The following is a 19413-nucleotide window of genomic DNA, read 5'->3' as shown; positions in this document are numbered from 1 at the left end:
AAGGAAGGAAGGAAGGAAGAAAGGAAGGAAGGAAGGAAGGAAGGAAGGAAGGAAGGAAGGAAGGAAGGAAGGAAGGAAGAAAGGAAGGAACAAGAGACAGGAGAGAAAGATAGACAGACAGATAGACAAAGAAAGAAACTTACAAGTTGTCTAATCCCGGACAAGACCTCTGCCTCAGTTTCCTAATGTTGTTGTAAGGATCAAATGAAATGTTTGTAAAGCACTTGACATGGTACCTGACATATAGTAAGCTATTAATAAATACTTGTTTCCTCCTTCCCTACTAGATGTGTGATCCTGGATAAGTCATTTAACTTCTCTCAGCCTCAGTAAAATGAAGATAATAATAGTACCTATGTCCCAGGGTGTGAAAAATCAAATGTGTAAAGCGCTTTATTATTATTCTCCCTTCCTTGGGGCATTTGCATTTTAAAAGAAAGAGAGGCAGCTTAGGAACAGGTCACAAATGGTGTAATTTCAGGACTCCACTGAGAGATATTTTGGAGCTCAAGGCTGCTTCCCAATGCTCCTTAAATCACGCCGCCCACTCCACCTTCGAATCGGCCTGGCCCTCGTCTCTGCACTTGGGGAGCTCTTGAGAATACATTTCAGAACTCTTAAGAACACATTTATAGAACGCCCTATCTACAAGCACTGATGAGTTGAGCTGCATGAAGGCTGAGCTCAGACATTCAGAGAGAGCCCAGTGCACACAGAAGCCATCCAGCAGGGATGGATCACAGGCTCAACTGCTTTGCACAGGATGCCCTTGAGCAAAATGTTTGTGCAAAATTACAGAGAATGGGAGGGAAAGGGTTAACTGGGGGGGAAAGAAGGGGCAGCTAGACCAGGGGCCAGGAGACCTGGATTCAAGCCTCTCCTTGAAGTTCCTAACCAGTTATGTGAACCACAGCTCTCTTGGTAATCTGAGGGGGGGGGGGGGGAGGTGAGAGTTAGACAGGAGCCTCAGAGAAGAAGAGAAGAGGAAGGAAAGATCAAGGTCACATGGCAGAGCCAGAGCTGGAACCTTGAGGACTCTAAGGCCAATGTACTTTCTTTTTCTTTTTAAATTTTTACTTTCTGAGGCCATATTTGAACCCAGGACTTCCCATCTCCAGGCTTGGCTCTTTATCCACTGAGCCACCCAGCTGCCCCTCCAATTTACTTTCCACTGCCCTTCAGGAAATAAATTACCTTATCTGGGGACTCAGTTTCCTCTTCTATAAAACAAGGAAGATAGAGTCAGAAGGAACCTTCAAGCTCATCAAATCTGCCATCCCATTTTATAAATGAGGAACTAAGTCCTAGAGAAGTTAAATAACTTGTCAAAGGGCCCATAACTAGTAAATGTCAGAGGCAGGACCTGAACCTATGACTTTTTTTAAATCCCTTACTTTCTGTCTTACTAACCCTCTTAAGAGAGAAGGGCAAGGGCTAAGCAAATGGGCAAAATGACTTGTCCAGGGTCACACAGCTAGGAAGTATCTAAGGCAGATTTAAACCCAGGACCTCTCCTCTCCATGCCTGGTTCTCTATCCACTGAGCCACCCAGCTGCTACTGAATCATCTTTCTGATTCCAGGTCCATCCACTCCACTATGGACTGGGTTAGACTATCTCTAAAGTCCCTGCCAGTTCCAAAATTCTGCAATTCCAATTCTGTCTCTGGTCTCCAAAAAGAATTATAGATTGACCACAGGAGGATACCTATTCCAAAACACTAATTTTACAGCTAAAGAAGAGAAGATCCAGACAGAAAAGTTAAATGACTTGGTCAAAGTCAACCAGTTAATAAGCAAGGCTAGGGGGAAAGTTTAGCCTAAATCTTATGACTCCAAAGTCAGCCCTGCTTGCCCTCTGCCGTAAATACATACTCGGTATTATAGAAGAGCTTTGGATCTGAAGCTGAAGAACCTGGGTTCAAATTCTGTTCTCTACTACTGCGTGATTTTGTACCAATCATTTCTCATCCCCTACGCTTTCATTTCCTCAGCTATAAAATGGAGGAGATGGTTTTAATGGTCTCTAAAGACAACAAAAATATCTAAAGACAATAGCAGTAGATAAAGCACTGAGCTTGGAGTCAGGAAAAAGCATCTTCCTGAGTTCAAACCTGGCCTCAGACACTGCCTAGCTGTGTGACCCTGGGCAAGTCACTTAACTCTATTGCCTACCCCTTATTGCTCTTCTGCCTTGGAACCAATACACAGTGTTCTTTCTAAGACAGGAGGAAAGAGTTTTAAAAAGAAGATGATTGTGGGTTCAAATTCCATGTCAGATGCTGAAAAACTGGGCAACCCAGAGCAAATCCCTTTCCCAGGCTGAGCTCCAGCTCAGATAAGGATCCATAAAATTCAGATGATAATGGCACCCGCTTCACAGAGTCATTGTGAGGCTCAAATGAGATAACATATGTAAAACAATTCGCACTCTTTAAAGCTCTATATAAATGTCAGCTATTGTTATTATTGCCTATAATGTTCTCAGAGGGCCCTTCTGGCTGAAAGGCTCCGATGTATGTATTCAAACCCCACCCCCCAACCCACTTCCACTGGGCTGAAGCCATTGACCTTGTCCAGTGGGAGAGGTAGGAATGCCCAGTGAGCTTACTCTAGGACCTCAATCAGGGATGTCGCCCTGATCTGTGTTTAAGGGGTCAGCAGAGAAGCTGGAGAGGGAGGCTTGGTCACTGGGAAAGGGACAGAGGTTCATCTCCCGGCTCCCCACGGCCCCCTCCCCCCCTCAGCAATTTCCCTAGAAGTGTGCTCATGCTGCGTCAGACAAATCTTAGCAGTGATTGACTGGGTTTCAATCAGAAATCCATCTGCCTTTAAGGACTGCTTTTGGAGAAAAACAGAAAAGGTAACCTGCAATCTAGCTCCCCAATGCCAAGCAGTAATGGGGAGCCAGCAAACAAGTCCTTCATCCTCCACTCTCAGCCTTCAGGCTCTGAATGGGGGTGAAGCATCCTTGGCACAGAGAGATCCAAGAGCGAGACTCAGAGCCACAATACGGAGGTCGACCCAACCCTGTCCCCTGAAATGTATCCTGGCTTTGATACATTCCCTTCTAGTTCCGATCTATGATCCTTTGAACAGTTATTAGGCTCCTACTGGCATTTGGTAAGAAGGTTGGGTGTTTGGGGTTTTTTACTAGGCTTGCTATTTCCCTGGTAGAAGGCGCTCTCAGTGAGGAATACCTTTTATTGCCCCTGTTCGACACCTACTCTAGTCCTAGGGAGATGCCTGGAGTTACTGAGAGGTAAAAGCTATCAGTCGTTCAAAAAACTTTTATAAAGTGCCTAGTTCTGGGTGAGCTAGGTAACAGTGGATAGAGAGCCAGACTTGGAGCTGGGAGGTCCTGGGTTCAAATCTGATCTCAGATACTTCCTAGTTTTGTGACCCTAGGCAAGCCTCTTAACACCAATTGCCTAGCCTTTACCTCTCTTCTCCCTTAAAGTCAATACTTGCATTGTTTTTGTGTTTTTTTTTTAATGGGACACATAAATAGAAATAGAGAACCTAGTCCAGTGATGGAAGATCCTGAGCTCAAATTTAGCCTCAGACACTTCATAGCTTGTGTGACCCTCACTTCTTAACCCTAACTGCCTAGCCCATACCACTCTTCTGCCTTGTAGCCAATACTTGCATTGATTCTAAGATGAAAGGCAAGGATTGTTTCTTTTTTAATGGGGCACCTAGGTAGAAATAAAGAATCTGGCCTAGAAATGGTCCTGAGTTCAAAGCTTCCTAACTCTGTGACTCTGGGCAAATCTCTTAACTCCAATTACCTAGCCCTTACTGCTCTTCTGCCTTGGAATCAATGCTTATGTTGATTCTAAAATCTGATTCTAGATTTAGAATTTAACTTAGAGTCTAAATTTTCAAATCTGGGCTCACACATTGCCTAGCTGTGTAACCTTAGACAAGTCACTTGACCCCCATTGCCTAGCCCTTACCACTCTTCTGCCTTGGAACCAATACTTAGTGTCAATTTTAAGAAAGAAGGTAAGGGCTTTTTAATAACTGCGTACTACTGTACTAGGCTCTGGGAAAACAGAACTTTAAAAAAAAAACAGGCAAAACAGTGCTTGCCCTCAAGGAAACTAAATTCTAAATGGGAAGATATAAAGTTCTACACATATAGATCTGTAAGTCTCACTCCACTTTGCATCTGCTCCTCTGGCTGGTTTCAACTTCACAGAACAAGATACTTCAGTACTGGGTACCCCCAATATCCTTCCCCCACCTTTCCTGCTTCTTTTGTTTTGTGTCTTCCTCTTTAGATTGTAAGATCCTTGAGGGCAGAAACTATGCTGTCTTTCATTCATTGTGCATAGGAGGCCCTTAATAAATGCTTATTGGACTGGGTTGAAAATAAGAATTATGTGCATGGTAACCATGGAGGGGAACGACATCCACACAAGGTGACAAAGGCAAAATGGATGAGAGGGAGAGCTAGTACTTGGGTCTTCCCTATTCAAAGCCAAATCACTAGCCACCTATGCCTTGCTGCCCATTCTCAGGAAATAAAGGATTTTAAAATGGCATCAAGTCTCCATGGCCTCAAAAAGCTTATAATCTACAACAGAGAAACTAAGGGAAAGAATGCTTGGAACAGGGCAAAGGAGGAGGAAAAGGGAAGGCTTTGAACCTCGGACCTATCTCTGGGTAAGGTCTGCTCTGGGAATGGTTTGGAGGAGGGCACTATCACTGAGCATCACCTCCATTTTGTTTGGGAAAGGACTTAAGTAGGAAGCCAGGATTCTGATGAACCACCCAAGGCAAACATCCTCTTGGTTAAATGCAAGATGAACCTCCCCGCCTTGGCTGTCTGAACAGCCCCTGAGGAGCAGGAGTCATCTTTAGAGAGAGGGGCAGGCTTCTACCCAAGCATCAGCTGGCATTGCTTCCTCCCCCTTTATTCAAGAGGAAAGGAAGCAGTGGCCCAGAAAGAGGATCTCCAGCCCCAGTGCCCCTTCCAACAACAAACTCGAGAGTAGATCTTCCTCCCCACACTGGCACTCCTTCCTGATCTCCCCTTCTCAGGATCCTAACTTCCATCCCTGCTCAGTTCAAATTTCATTTTTCATTTGTTTCAATTATATCCAACTCTAAATAATCACATTTGAGATTTTCTTGGCACAGATATAGGAGTAGTTTGCTATTTCCTTCTATAGTTCATTTTCCGGATGAGGAAACTGAGGCAAGCATGTTTAAGTGACTTTCCCAGGAGTGTGTCTGAGGCTGGATTTGAACTCAGGAAAGATGAGTCTCCCTGACTCCCGTCCTAGCATTCTATGCACTCTGGTGCCACCTAGTTGCCCTAAATTAGTTCAAACCTAAATTAAGCCTTTCCTGCTCCCCACAACCCTCCCAGTGACAAATGCCTTCCGACTCCCCAGTTACTTTATATTTCCTTTGCATGCATTTTGTCAATACTACATACTTACATAGTATCTTCCCTACATAATGTATCCTTTTTTTTAAAACCTTCTGTCTTGCAGTCAAGAAGACTGTGTATTGGTTCCAAGGCAGAAGAGTGGTAAGGGTAGGCAATGGGGGTCAAGTGACTTGCCCAGGGTCATACAGCTGGGAAGTGTCTGAGGCCGGATTTGAACCTAGGACCTCCCGTCTCTAGGCCTGACTCTCAATCCACTGAGCTACCCAGCTGCCCCCTGAATGTATCCTTTTTAAGGGCAGGGATGGTTTTAATTTTGGATGTGTATCCAGAATAAAAACAAATGACTTATCACTTGTTTATATGGATATATGTTTTGGTTTTAAAAGATTGCAAAAATGAATAATATGAAAATAGGTATTATAAGTGATAACATTTATATAGCCCAGCGGAAGTCCTTATTAGATGCAGAAGGGGGAGAGTAGAGGGGAGGGAAAGAAAATGAAATATGGAAATATGGAAACATTTTTTAAATTAAAAAAAGATTACAAAGAAAAAATTGGGGGGATGTGTATCCCCAGCACATTCATAGCAAGTGCTTAAGAAAAACTGCTAGTGGACTCACACATACACATACACACACACACACACACACACATACACATACACAGAGATGGCATTAGATGTTCATATCCAGATCCTGCCAATAATTTGCCGTGTGACCTTGGACATGTCACCTGCCTGTTCCCCCATCCTTCACCCCCCACCACAGGTCTCTCCCACCTCCAGTTGAATAAAATCTCTTCCAGAGCAGGAATTGTCTCATTTTTGTCTCCGTATCCCCAGCAATGAGCAGAGTGCCAGGCACATAGTATGTTCTTTAGAAATGTTGGTTTATTAATTGACTGTTTCCCCTCCCTGGACATTCCCCAGTCCTCCCCCCCCCCCCCCGCCATCTCTGTGGCATGAGAGCATTAGACTGAGTGACCTCTCGGGTCCTTTTCGGCTTTTGGGACAGCAGTCCCGGGGCACCACCGACAAGGGCACAGATGGACACGGAGCTATTGCCAGGCCACGCCTAGACGTGGGCAGCTTCCCCCCATCCCCTCCCCGCTTCGAGTAGGTCCTCATTCCAGCTTTCTGCTCAGTGGCAGCGCCAGCAGGGAGCAGGGGCAGAGGCAGCAGCGTTGTACCCAAACTGGTAAATAATGCATGCATCTTGGGCTGCTTGCTGCCTGACAAAAGCAGGTAGTGTATCAAAGTAATATCGTGCGGCGGATTGCAGTATAATAGCAGTAATTTAGTGCCCCGTAGGTGAGCAGAGATTCAGAGAGGATGAGGGCCTGTGCTCCTCACTGACTGGCAAGGTGACTGGAGCGGCTGTTCCAGGTTTGACCTCTGGATTCCTTCCAAGCTAAGTGGAACCATAAAAAATTCAGAAGACCATGCTGTCTCCTAGCAAATGGGTTGCGGGCAGAGAGATTTTATTATATATCTATCCAGAGCAAGACAGAGAGACGGGCTGGGTGGTGAGTGAGCGATGAGGCCCTTACACGAGCATCCGTGTTCCTATGCAAGCACGAGCTCCTGCATATTTCCTGGAGATCATCAGTGCGGGCTGATAAATACTCAGCCTGTCCCTACTGAGGCTCCTTAGGCCATGGAGAGGCTTGGAGAGGTTTCTGGGGGCTCCCTGCTAAGGAGAAAGGGGGAGTTTTCATTAGGACCAAAGCCTAGTGCTTGCCGAGAGATTAAATTTGTATCTCAGGCAAGCTCCTTGACGGCAATCTATCAGTCCTGAATGGGGTCTGGAGTGGGTGTGCTCCCACCCTGAATCCTGCACCTTGTACCCTCCACTCTCCACCTTCCACCCTACAGCCTTCATTCTCTACTCTCCACTTCCCAAGCTCCACCTTCCATCCTCCATCCTTTATTCTTAGCCTTCTACCCGCAGCTCAATGCCTTTCACTCTTGAGCCCCCAATCTTCCATTCTCTACCCTTAGATCCTTTATTTTCTACTCTTCATCCTCCATTATCTATCCTCTGCCCTCCACTCAGCAAGCACCCTTCATTCTGTATCCATCATTCTCTGTTCCCTACCCTCCATCCTCCAATCTTTACCCTCCTTCCTGCATCTTCCACCCTCTATCCTCCACCCACCACCCTTTACCTTCCATCTTCTGTCTTCTATTTACCCCTCCTCTATCTTTTACCCTCCATTCTCGACCCTCCACCTTCTATCCTCCTTCTTTTCCCATCCACTGCAAAAGTTTAGGGCATTAGCATTCCATCCCAGATCTGGCTGGTGCTGTTATGTCTTTCCCCTTTCCTCCCCCCACCCCCACCCCATAATCATGGAAGTCATTCTGGGGTGGAGAGATGATAGCAGGAAATGTATTTTCAGGCTCCCTACCATCTTCTTGATCAGAGACAGCTGGAAGCATCTGAGCTGTGTATTCCCTCTGAGCTCTGAACATGGTGACCTGGAAGGTGATAATCATTGGCCCCTCTCAGGGAAGACAAAGAAATGGGGAAAAGAAAAAAGCCACTTATCCAAAGATCTGAGACCCTGTCACATTGTATTAACTGAGAGCTTGGTATGGGGGTTGATGGGTGTGTGCAAATCTACCTGTGTGTGTGTGTAATACAAATGTATGTGGGGGTCTCTGGTTTGTGTGTTTGTATTTATAATACGAATGGATATGGGGCTCTGTGATTTGTCTATGTTTATAGTATGAACAGATATGGGGTCTGTGATTTGTCTATGTTTATAGTATGAATGGACATGGGGTCTGTGATTTATCTGTGTTTATAGCATGAACGGATATGGGGTCTGTGATTTGTCTATGTTCATAGCATGAATGGATATGGGGGTCTATCGATACATGTATGGGTCTTTGGGTATGTGTTTGTATGTGTATGTTATGCACGTATGTGGGAGTCTAAGGGTATGTGTGTATGTGTATGAATGTGTATGGGGTTTATGCCTCTTTGCGTATAGGAATATATATGGGATCTATAGGCATGTCTGTGTATATATGTATATAAAGATACCTGTACCTTTATATACACATATAAAATAAATACGTATTTAGAATACAGGTATGGCTCGTGTGTGTATAGATAAATATATGTTTTCCTTGTGGCACGGTGGTTTTGAAGTGTTGATTTGAAGTCAAAGCCCCAGACTGAATTCCTGACTCTGTCACTTACTAACCTGTGATCTTGGGCAAATTTCTTCCCTCTCTGTAGCTTCATTCCCAAACACCCTCCCCAAAATGAAGGAGGTGAACTAGGTGACTTTAAAAGTCCTCTTTAGCTCTAAATCAGTGCTCCCCTCTAAATGTCTCTGTGTGTGCCTTTGGGTCTGGCACATAGTAGGAGTTTAATGAACATTTATTGACTAACCGAAGGTGATCTTTATGTTCATAGTACCATGGAATGGCAAGAAGGAGCCTTAGAGAACATCTAGTCCAGCACTCTCATTTTACAGGCAAGAAAACTGAGGCACAGAGCCTAGAGGGAACTTTTTTATGATCACATCAGTGTATACCAATAGAGTCAAAACTAGAACCTGAGTTGACAAATTTTACTCAGTGATATCCTTTCCACTACATTCTGACCCCTTACTTTTATTAAGAGTGTGGCTTGCTTATTCTATCAGGGCCTGTTTCTCCATAAACACCTCCTTCCCAACATATAAACATATCTTCTTTTTTTTTAACCCTCACGTTCCATCTTAGAATCAATTGATTCTAAGGAAAAAGCGTATCAAGGACTAGGCAATGTGGGTGAAGTTCTTGCCTAGGGTCACACAGCTAGGAAGTGTCTAAGGCCAGATCTGAACCCAGAACCTCCTGCCCCCAGACCTGACTCATTAGTCACTGAGCACCTAGTTGCCCCCTATATGCATACTTTTGTTGAGAATATATCAGAATAAGTGGAAAGGATGCTGGATTTGGGGCAGCACAGAGGATAGAGCCTGGAGTCAAGAAGACCTAGGTTCAAATCTGGCCTCAGACACTTCTTCACTATGTGACCCTGAGGAAGTCACTTAATCTCCTTTGCCTAGCCTCTGCCATTCTTCTGTCTTAGAATTAATACTAAGGCAGAAGGCTTAAAAAAGAAAAGAAAGTATGCTGGATTTGTAGCCAGAAGATTTGGGTTACAATGCCAGTTTTTCTACTAAGGTAAATTGCTTCACTTTCTTGGAGCCTACATTTCTTCGTCTGTAAAATGAAGACATTGGACTAGATGGCTTTGAGATCCCTTTTAGCTCCAAACCCACATTCTTATGATGTAGTAAAAACCCCTCTTTTTTACAGATGGGGAAACTGAGGTTGTAACTTGTCCCACATCACATGAGTGGCAAAGAATGACTTTGAGCTCAAGTCATAGGATCATAAACCTAGATCTGTAAGGGACCTCACAGTCCATCTAACTCAATCCTGACCTTTTTACATATGGGGAAACTGAAGCCCAGAGCAGTGACATCACTTGCTCCAAGGTCATATAGATAATAAGTGGCAAAGGAAGGCTTTGAACTCAAGTCATAGGATCATAAATCTAGATCAGTGATTCCCAAAGTGGGCGCCACCACCCCCTGGTGGGTGCTGCAGCGATCCAGGGAGATGGTGATGGCCACAGGTGCATTTATCTTTCCTATTAATTGCTATTAAAAAAATTTTTAATTAATTTCCAAGGGTGCTAAGTAATATTTTTTCTGGAAAGAGGGCGGTAGGCCAAAAAAGTTTGGGAACCACTGATATAGATCTATAAAGGCCCTCAGAGACCATAACCCAATCCTGTCTTATTTACAGATGGGGAAATGGAGTTCTGTGGTGGTTAAAATCACTAGCCCCCAAGGTCATATAGTCAGTAAGTGGCAAAGAAAAACTTTGAATTTAGGTAATAGGATTGTCAAGCTGGAAGGGACCTCAGAGGCCATCTGGCCCTAACCTCCTCATTTTGCAGATGGGTAAACTGAGGCCTGAAGAGGTTCACTGATTTGCCCAAGGTTAGACAGGTAGCTAGTGGTAATGCAGGGATCTGAGCCCAAGTTTAGACCTCTTTCTTCAGAATCCCCATTATTATCTCCTCAAATATTTTGAAAGGTTATCAGGTGAAAGCAATGCTAGCCTTGTCTTGCTGGACCCCAAAGAGCAGAACGCTAGGACTCCGTGGAATTTAGAGAGATCTTTCTCACTCCCACTGCCTAGCAGCTGAACAGGTTCTCTGCCCCCTGAGACAATAAGCTCTCTGTCACTGGGGTAGCCCCAGGAGAGACGCCATGATCACTGGTCAAGGGTCCCCTAGAGGGGATGTCTGCAGGGGTGGGGTGGGGGGGAGATGGGCAGGACTGGGATCCTCTGGGCCCCCTTTCGAGCCCTGGGTTTCAGTAATGCTAAGAGAGCTGGATTTCTATAATGCTAAAACAAGCCAGGAAAGAGAAGCAGCCGCTCTGACTTTCCAGGGAAACTCACAATAGGGAGAGTAAATTCACACCATTTTCTTCCTCGTGGCAAGTGACAGGTCTGTCTGCATCTCTGTCGGCGCCTGCTCCCCGCGCCCGCCCTCCCCCCTCCCTCCTTCCCTCCTTCCCCACGCACTCCCCTCCCCCCACCACCCACTACCCCCTCCTTTCCTAAGAAAGGCAGAGAAGTGTTGGCTCAGCTGGGCGACGTGCAGGGAGTGCTACCGGCCCCTTGTGTCTCTTTGAGCGACAAAATCCCGGAGAGATTCAAGAGCCTTTAATTACGCACGGGGTTGGGGAGGAGGGGAGGGCTGCGTTGCCATTTCTCATCTCTCCCTCCCCACCCCAGGAGACTGCGAGGAAATTTCACACCCTAGCGAGCGCAGTTCCAGCTTCTTCTTTCTTGGATGCCAGCCTGGGGTTAAAAAAGCGGGGGCCAGGGACACCCGCGCTCAGGCAGTCTCCTCTGGGCGCCCGATTTCCTGATTCTGAAATTCACAGCATGCATCTTAAAGACCTATAATCTGCTATTCCTCTGGCTCTTTGGCACTGCAACGCCTCCAGGAATTGGGGGCTTCCCACTCCCCTGTGCCCCCACATACACACGCACCCCACCCCGCCCCAGCACCAAGACCTCCCCCAAGGGACGGGAAACAGAGGAAGGAGGGAGGAAGTCCAGCGTGGTGGAAATAGACCTTCCCTGGGAGTCGGGTTAGCTGGAATATTCAATCAATCAATAATTATTGATTAAGCAATTTCTGTGTACTAGGCACTAGGAATAAGGATAAAGGGTCACCGAGGTGGCTCATGGATAGAGAACCAAGCCTACAGACAGGAGAACCTGGGGTCAAATCTGGCCTCTGACACTTCTTAGCTGTATGACCCTGGGCAAGTCTAAGGCACCTAATCCCAACTGTCTAGCCCTTACTGTTCTTCTGCCTTGGACCCATCAATTCTAAGACAGAAGGTAAAGGCTTAAAAAAAATAATAAAAGAATAAAGATAAAGATACAAATAGGGCCTGTGATTTCTCTGATATTGGGAACTCCCAGATGAGAAAAACTCCCTCCACCAATACAGCTGGGCTCCCTATCTGCCAAATATGATCTTAGGGAATTAAATGGAGCACCCAAGAGGTTAAGTTATTTGCCCAAGATCACACAGCCAGTTTTCATGTTTTCACAGTTCAGCAGAGTCTGACTCTTGGTGACCTTTTTGAGATTTTCTTGGCAAAGATACCGGAGCGGTTTGCCATTTCCTTCTCCAGATCATTTGACAGATGAGGAAACTGAGGCCAACAAGATTAAGTGACTTGCCCAGAGTCACACAGCTACTAAGTGTCTGAGGCCTAATTTGAATCTTCCTGACTCCAGACCTGGCACTCTATCCATTGTGCCACCTAGCTGCTGGTCACTAGGAAAAATGAAACAGTCCTCATTCTCAAGGAATCTATAAGTCAAGTATTCTTAAGCTGGGAAAAGGGATTGGGGGTAGGACGGGAATTACATCTCCATTTTCACTGACCTCTAATAGGAATTAAGCCTTTTCTTCAATCCCTTAAAAACATTCTTCTGAGAAGGGACTTTAAGGCTTTACCCAATTGCCAGAGGGATCCAAGGTCCAATAAAGATTAAGAACCTCTGTTATAGGAGTTGTATGTTATGTGAGGGGGAGAGGGTTGTTGGCCAGAAATACTGCTGTCTAACTAATTCTCTGCTGCCACCACCACTGCCTCCCAACCAAGTGAATGTAATCACGAAAAGTAAGGGACAGGTAGGAGAGATGTTAAAGTGTTAAAATCCAAAGATGCGCCTTTGCCTTTTTGCTTTGAGGAGTATTCTTTGAGGAGTATAATGCTCTTGCTGTTGGAAATGGAGGACAATTTACTATTGACTGGCAAAGAGTTGACTACAATCCTTTTGACCCAATTGGCAAAGATGACAAAAGATGGCAATTGTCGGTGTTAGAGGTCTGGTGGAAAGACAGACCACTCTAGTGGAGAAGTGAATTGGTCCAACCATTCTGTAAAGCAACTTGGAATTATAGGACTAAAGTGACTAAACTGTCCATACCCTTCAATTCGGAGATCCCAGTGCAAGGCATTTACCTCAAAGATGTCAGTGATTTAAACAAAGGACTCATTTAGACCAAAATATTTATAGCATCACTTTTGTAATAGCAAAGAACTGGAAACAAAGCAGATACCCATTGATCTCGGAATGTCTAAACAAGCTGTGAATGTAATGAATGCACATACATGAATTTAATGTAGTATTGTTGTGCTGTAAGAAACAATGAATATGATGAATACAGAGAAGCATGGGAAAACATACGAACTAGTACAAAGTAAACAAAAACAGCAAAACAATATGCCAATGGCCATAGCAATGTAAATGAAAAAAGCAACAAAACAATTGAAATACTGTGAAATTATAATGACTAAGTTTAGCCCCAAAGAAGAGAAAGGAAAATACTTTGTGATTGTGTCATTTTTCAATTGGGTCCAACTCTGTAACTCCATTTGGGGTTTTCTTGGCAGAGATACTGGAATGGCTTGCCATTTCCTTCTCTAGTTCATTTGGCAGATGAGGAAACTGAGGCAGTCAAGGTCACACAAGTAGTAGTTTGCCATTTCCTTCTCCAATTAATTTGATGGATGAGGAAACTGAGGCACACAGGGTGAAGTGACTTCTCCAGGGTCACACAGCTAGTGATTTACTATTTCCTTCTCTAGCTCATTTTATAGATAAGGAAACTGAGGCAAACAGGGTAAAGTGACTTGCCATGGGACACACAGCTAGTGGTTTACCATTTCCTTCTTCAGCTCATTTTATAGATAAAGAAACTGAGGCAAACAGGATAAAGTGACTTCTCCAGGGTCACACAACCAGTGGTTTGCCATTTCCTTCTCCAGCTCATTTGACAGATGAACATAGACAAGGAAACTGAGGCAAACAGGTTGAAGCCACTTGCTCAGGATCACACAGCTAGGAAGTGTCTGAAGCCAGATTTGAACTCAGGAAGATGAGTCTTCCTGACTCTAGGCACTGTGTTCAAAAGGCCCTCTTTTCCCACTGCACCACCTAGCTACCCCTAACTGTGACTACTGATTGACTATTAAATGTTAGCACACTGGTAAGGGCTGGCAAGCTATAGTTTTAGGAATATAGAACCATGGAGTACTCAAGGCAGGAAGGACCACTTCTCCCACTAGGGACCTGATCTACAACAAGCAGGGAGGAGCAACCCTAGAAAGGCTACCGTATAAGCCTATATAAATTAGATACACAATAAATGCAAGCTAAATTTTTTTTGGCTGGGTTCAGTAGGGTGTCACTAGTTGATGGGGGGGAAAGGAAAGGATTTTAGAAGTACTTGAACAGAGCTCTGAAGGAAGCTTAGGGATTCCAGGAGGAGATTAAGAAAGAGTTCATTCCACGCATGAGGGACAGCCTACACAAAAGCTGGAGGATGTGAGATGGAATGTCATCTGTAAAGAGATGCAAAAAAGCCAATTTAGCCAGACCATAGATGCAAGAAAAGGAATAATATCTAGAAAAGGTAGGCTGGAGTCAGGCTATGAAATGCCAAGCCCAGAGGAGTTTGCATTCAATCACAGGAGTAATAGAAAACCACTGAAATTTACTGAAAGCAGTTAGACACGGCAGTGGATACATGCTGGACTCAAAGTCAGGAAGACCTGAGTTCCAATGCTGCCTCAAACACTTATTAGCTGTGTGAATCTGGGAAAAGGCCATTTGACCTTTCTCAGTCTCAGTTTCCTGATCTGAAAATGAGGATAATAAAAACATCCATTTTCCAGGGTAGTTGTGAATATAAGTACTTTGTAAACCTTAAAGTTTGATATAAATAAAGTATTGATGATTATTACTGAGCCACTGAGACAGAGATATAAATTTTAGGAGAAGTCTTTTGGATTAAAAGGGTTAGATTGCAAGCATGGAGACCATTTAAGAGGTTATTATGGGGCAGTTAGGAGGCTCAATGAATAGAAATTGAAACCCAGAGACAGAAGGTCCTGGTTTCAAATCTGGCCTTTCTAACTGTGTAACCTTGGGCAAGTCGCTTTGACTCTATTGCCTAGCCTTTACCCCTTTTCTGCCTTGGAACAGATGCTTAATACCAGTTCTAAAAGAGAAGGTAAGGGTTTTAAAAAAGTTATTACAATAGTCCTGGCCACAAGATGATGATGGGTTAAGATGGTGGATCTAGGACAGATACAGATAGGGGACAGTGACAAGATGAGGAGGAGGAGGGTGATGCATGGATATGCTGAGAAGGGAGATGGATCAGAATTAAAGATGACAAGAGTTTGAAACTAAACCAAACACCTGGAAAACTAGTGACACCCTCAACAGAAAGAAGGAAGCTTAGAAGAAGAATGGGGTTGGGGGGGGGGGGGAGAAGACAGTGATAGTTAGTGAGGTCTGTTTTGGGCAGGTTGAGTTTTGATCCAGGGCAATCCATACAATGTGTCCAACAGGCACCTGAGAGTGTGGGTCCAGAGCTCATCTAGAAGTCATCTTTTTTTAACCCTTACTTTCCATCTTAGATTCAATAGCGTGTATTGGAGAAGAGTGGCAAGGACCAGATAATAGAGGTTAAGTATTTTACCCAGGGTCACATAGCTAGGAAGTGTCTGAGGCTACATTTGAACTGTCTCTAGGTCTAGTTCTCAATCTACAGAGCCACCTAGCAGCCCCTTGGAGTCATCTTTATAGAGATGATAATTGACCTCACTGGAGTTAATGAAGTCACTGAGAGAGACAGAGAGAAAGAGAGAGGGAGAGACAGAGACAGAGTAAGAGTAAGAGAAAGAGACAGAGAGGAAGAGACAGAGAGAAAGAGGAGAGGGAGAGAAAAAGAGAGAGACAACAATGGAAAGACACAGAGACAGAGACAGAGAAACAGAGAGAAAGAAAGAAAGAAAGAGAGAGAGAGAGAGAGAGAGAGAGAGAGAGAGAGAGAGAGAGAGAGACGGAGACAGGGAGACAGAAACAGTCAGAGAGATAGACAGAGATGGAGAGACAAAGATGGAGAGACAGAGAGAAAGAAATGGAGAGATAGAGAGAAAGAAGAGAGACAGAGAGAGAAACAGAAATAGAGGGAGAGAGAGTCAGAGATAGACAGAGGCAGAGTTAGGGAAAGAGAGACAAAGAGACAGAGATGGAGAGACAGAGAGAAAGAGAAAGAGAAAAGACAGAAATGGAAAGACACAGAGAAAGAGGAGAGGGAGAGAAAGAGACAGAGACAGAGAGAAAGAGAGAAGGAGAGAGTGTCAGAGACAGAGAGGAAGAGAAGAGAAGAGAAGAGAAGAGAAGAGAAGAGAAGAGAAGAGAAAAGAAGAGAAGAGAAGAGAAGAGAAGAGGTGTCTAGAAAAGAGCTTTGAGTAATACCTACAGTTTAAGTGATATGGTTGTATGGCCTTGATAGACCAAGAAAGAGGTTATTATCCCCAATTAATAAATTAAGTACCTGAGGCAAGCATTTCCTTTCTCTGTCCTCAGCTTCTCTCATATGTAAAGTAGACTAGATGGCTATAAATATCTCCCCTAGTTTAAGAGTTCTAGTGCTAATCATTCTAGGACTCTAAGAAACTCTCTTCCATTCCACATTCAAAAGCAGGGTTCGGGACCATGGCTCCCTAGTGTCAATAAGAGAAAGGAGGCATGCCTATAAGGTAAGAGCCATGTGTTGAGCACTGTGGGTCCCCTAATGCAAGGAGCTATCTCTGTATCCGAAGCCTCATTTTCCAACTCCCAATAAATCCCCCTCACCAGATGAGCCCAGAATGGAACAATCAGTCTTTTGGCACCCAAGTCTGCACTTAAAGTGAAAACATTCAAGGCTGTCTAGGGAAGCCAGGCTCCCTTTGGAGGATGAGTGGGGAATAGAGCAACGGAATATAGCAAGATTCAGATGCTTCCTCCTCACAAGCCTCCTCCTTGCATCGACCATTCCCACTTTTGATGCCTCTGAAAGACTCCTCGCACACAGTAGGTGCTTAATGGATATTTGCTCAATTTGAATCAATAAGCCACATGCCACAAACCTACCAGGGAAAGCAGCAGATCCTCACTTTCTCCCCTCCAACAATACTTGTTCTAGCGCCAAAAAGTGTAGGAGTTCACACACATTTTTTTTCATTAGTGCCAAACTCACTAGGAAGATGGTGCAGTACAATAGAATCTGGAGTCGGGAAGTTGTTGAATCATTTCTCAATTGTGTCTGATTCTTCATGACCCTCTACTTGGGGGGTTTCTCAGCAAAGACACTGAATGGTTTGCCATTTCCTTCTCCAACTTATTTGATGGATCAGGAAACTGAGGCAAACAGGGTGAAGTGACTCATCCAGGGTCACACAGCTAGGAAAAGTCTGGTGCCAGATTTTAACTCGGGCAGAGGAGTCTCCCTACCTCCAAGCCTGGCACTCTATCCACTGTACCACCGAGTTTCCCATCACTCCCACTAGTCTATGGTAGAAGTCTAGGGTCAGAATTATCTTTATCCCAGGTGGTTCATGGAAGTAGCTGAAAGGGTTGGATTTTAGTTAGGATAAGGGAAAACCCATGTTCGCCATGAAGCACATCCAATTCATTGTTGTTTTTTTAAATCCTCACCTTCTGACTTAGAATCAATGGTTCAGGGTGGGAGAGCAGTAAGGACTAGGCAATGAGGGTTAAGTGACTTGCCCAGGGTCACACAGCTAGGAAGTATCTGAGTCCAGATTTGAACCCAGGATCTCCTGTCTCTATGTATGGCTCTCCATCCACTGAACCACCCGACTGCCCCCATCCAATTGGTTTTCTCACCTCTGGTGTTATAGGCAAGGAGACGTTAGGTACCAATTGATGGAAAAGACCCAGCTGAAATAAATGGTGAGCCTAATCTTGCAGTAATGGGAGATTTCCAGAAAAAGGCAGAAAGAAGGGGGCAGGGAGAGAATTCCTAGCACAGATCTAGTTTGCCACCAGTGAGTTTTTGAGTCTCAAAGAGAGTTAACCCCCACTGTCTAATTATTACTGCTCTATTGCTTTGGAACCAATACACAGTATTGATTCTAAGATGGAAAAGAGGTTTGTTTTTTTAATTTTTAAAGGAAGGGAAGGGAATACGCATTTATATAGTACCTACTATATACCAGATACAATACAAAATGATTCACAAATATTATTTCATTTGATCCTCATAACAAGCCTGCAAGGTAGGGGATGATATTATTCCCATTTTAAAGCTGAGAAAACTGAGGCAAACTGAGGTTAAATCAGAAGCCCAGAGCCACAGTCAATAAGTATTGGAGGCCAAATTTGAACTCAGATGTCTTGACTTCAAGCCCAGCATTCTTTCCACTTCGCAATAGGAATAAGTTAAGTGACTTATCTAAGGTCATACAGTCAGTATACTTCAGAAGTAGGACCTGAACTCAAATCTTCCTGATTCTGAGAACAGCATCACTATACCATGTTCCCTCTCTGGTGAGAATTCAGTACGATCAAGAGGGAGGAGAACAGGCAAAAAAGGACAGGAAGGAGCCCAGTCCTCTATTTGGAAATATCAGGCTCAAGTGGATTTTCGCTAGGGAAAAACTCAGACACTGTGTCGGATAAAATTTGGAGATGTGGCCCCCTGACATCACCGCCTTCTGCAGATGCCTTGGTGTGGGGGCCAGTGGGGGACCCTGGGCTTTCCTGGGCTTGTGCCCCTGGTGGGTCCTCCCCAGCTCCCTGAGCTTCCCTTCTGGATCCCACCAAACCTTTGGGGATACAGCTGCAGCTCAGCCACCAGGGACCAAGTTATTGTTCTCCCCAGTGACCCAGGAAGGCCATCCATCAAGGCACACAGAGGCTGGGATCCAGGTGAGGAGATGGGTCCCTGCCCAGCTGGGTGTATGAAGGATGGAAGCTGTGATAGGATGGAGAGTCTCAGGGCAGGTCCATGTCTGTCTGGAATCTTAGCAGCCTAGGCTACAGCCAGGACAGTGAGTGCTAGGCCTCGAGTGGAGCCAGAATGATATATTTATAAAGCATAAACTTTATTAAGCACGGACACTTTTTAGTTCTCTTTTTTCCTGATTCTAAATTCTCTCTTCTGCCTCCCTCACCCACTGAAAAGGCAAAAAAACAAAAAAATCAACTTATTACATATAGTCACCCCAAAAAATTTCCCTATTATTCAAATAATAATAAATAAAATTCAAATAAAAATAAAATTTAAGAGGGAAGCTGGGTATCTCAGTAGCTTGAGAGCCAGGCCTAGAGATGGAAGGTCCTAGGTTCAAATTTGGCCTCAGACACTTTCCAGCTGTGTGACTCTGGGCAAATCACTTAACCCCCATTGCCTAGCCCTTACCATTCTTCTGTCTTCAAATCAATATATAGTATTGATTCAAAGGCAGAAAGTAAGGGTTTAAAAAGAGAGAAAGAAAGAGAGAGAGAAAGAAAGAAAGAAAGAAAGAAAGAAAGAAAGAAAGAAAGAAAGAAAGAAAGAAAGAAAGAAAGAAAGAAAGAAAGAAAGAAAGAA

The sequence above is a fragment of the Gracilinanus agilis genome, chromosome 4 (genome assembly GCF_016433145.1).
Source record: "Gracilinanus agilis isolate LMUSP501 chromosome 4, AgileGrace, whole genome shotgun sequence".
NCBI lineage: Eukaryota > Metazoa > Chordata > Mammalia > Didelphimorphia > Didelphidae > Gracilinanus > Gracilinanus agilis.
This window is presented reverse-complemented; position numbering follows the sequence as displayed.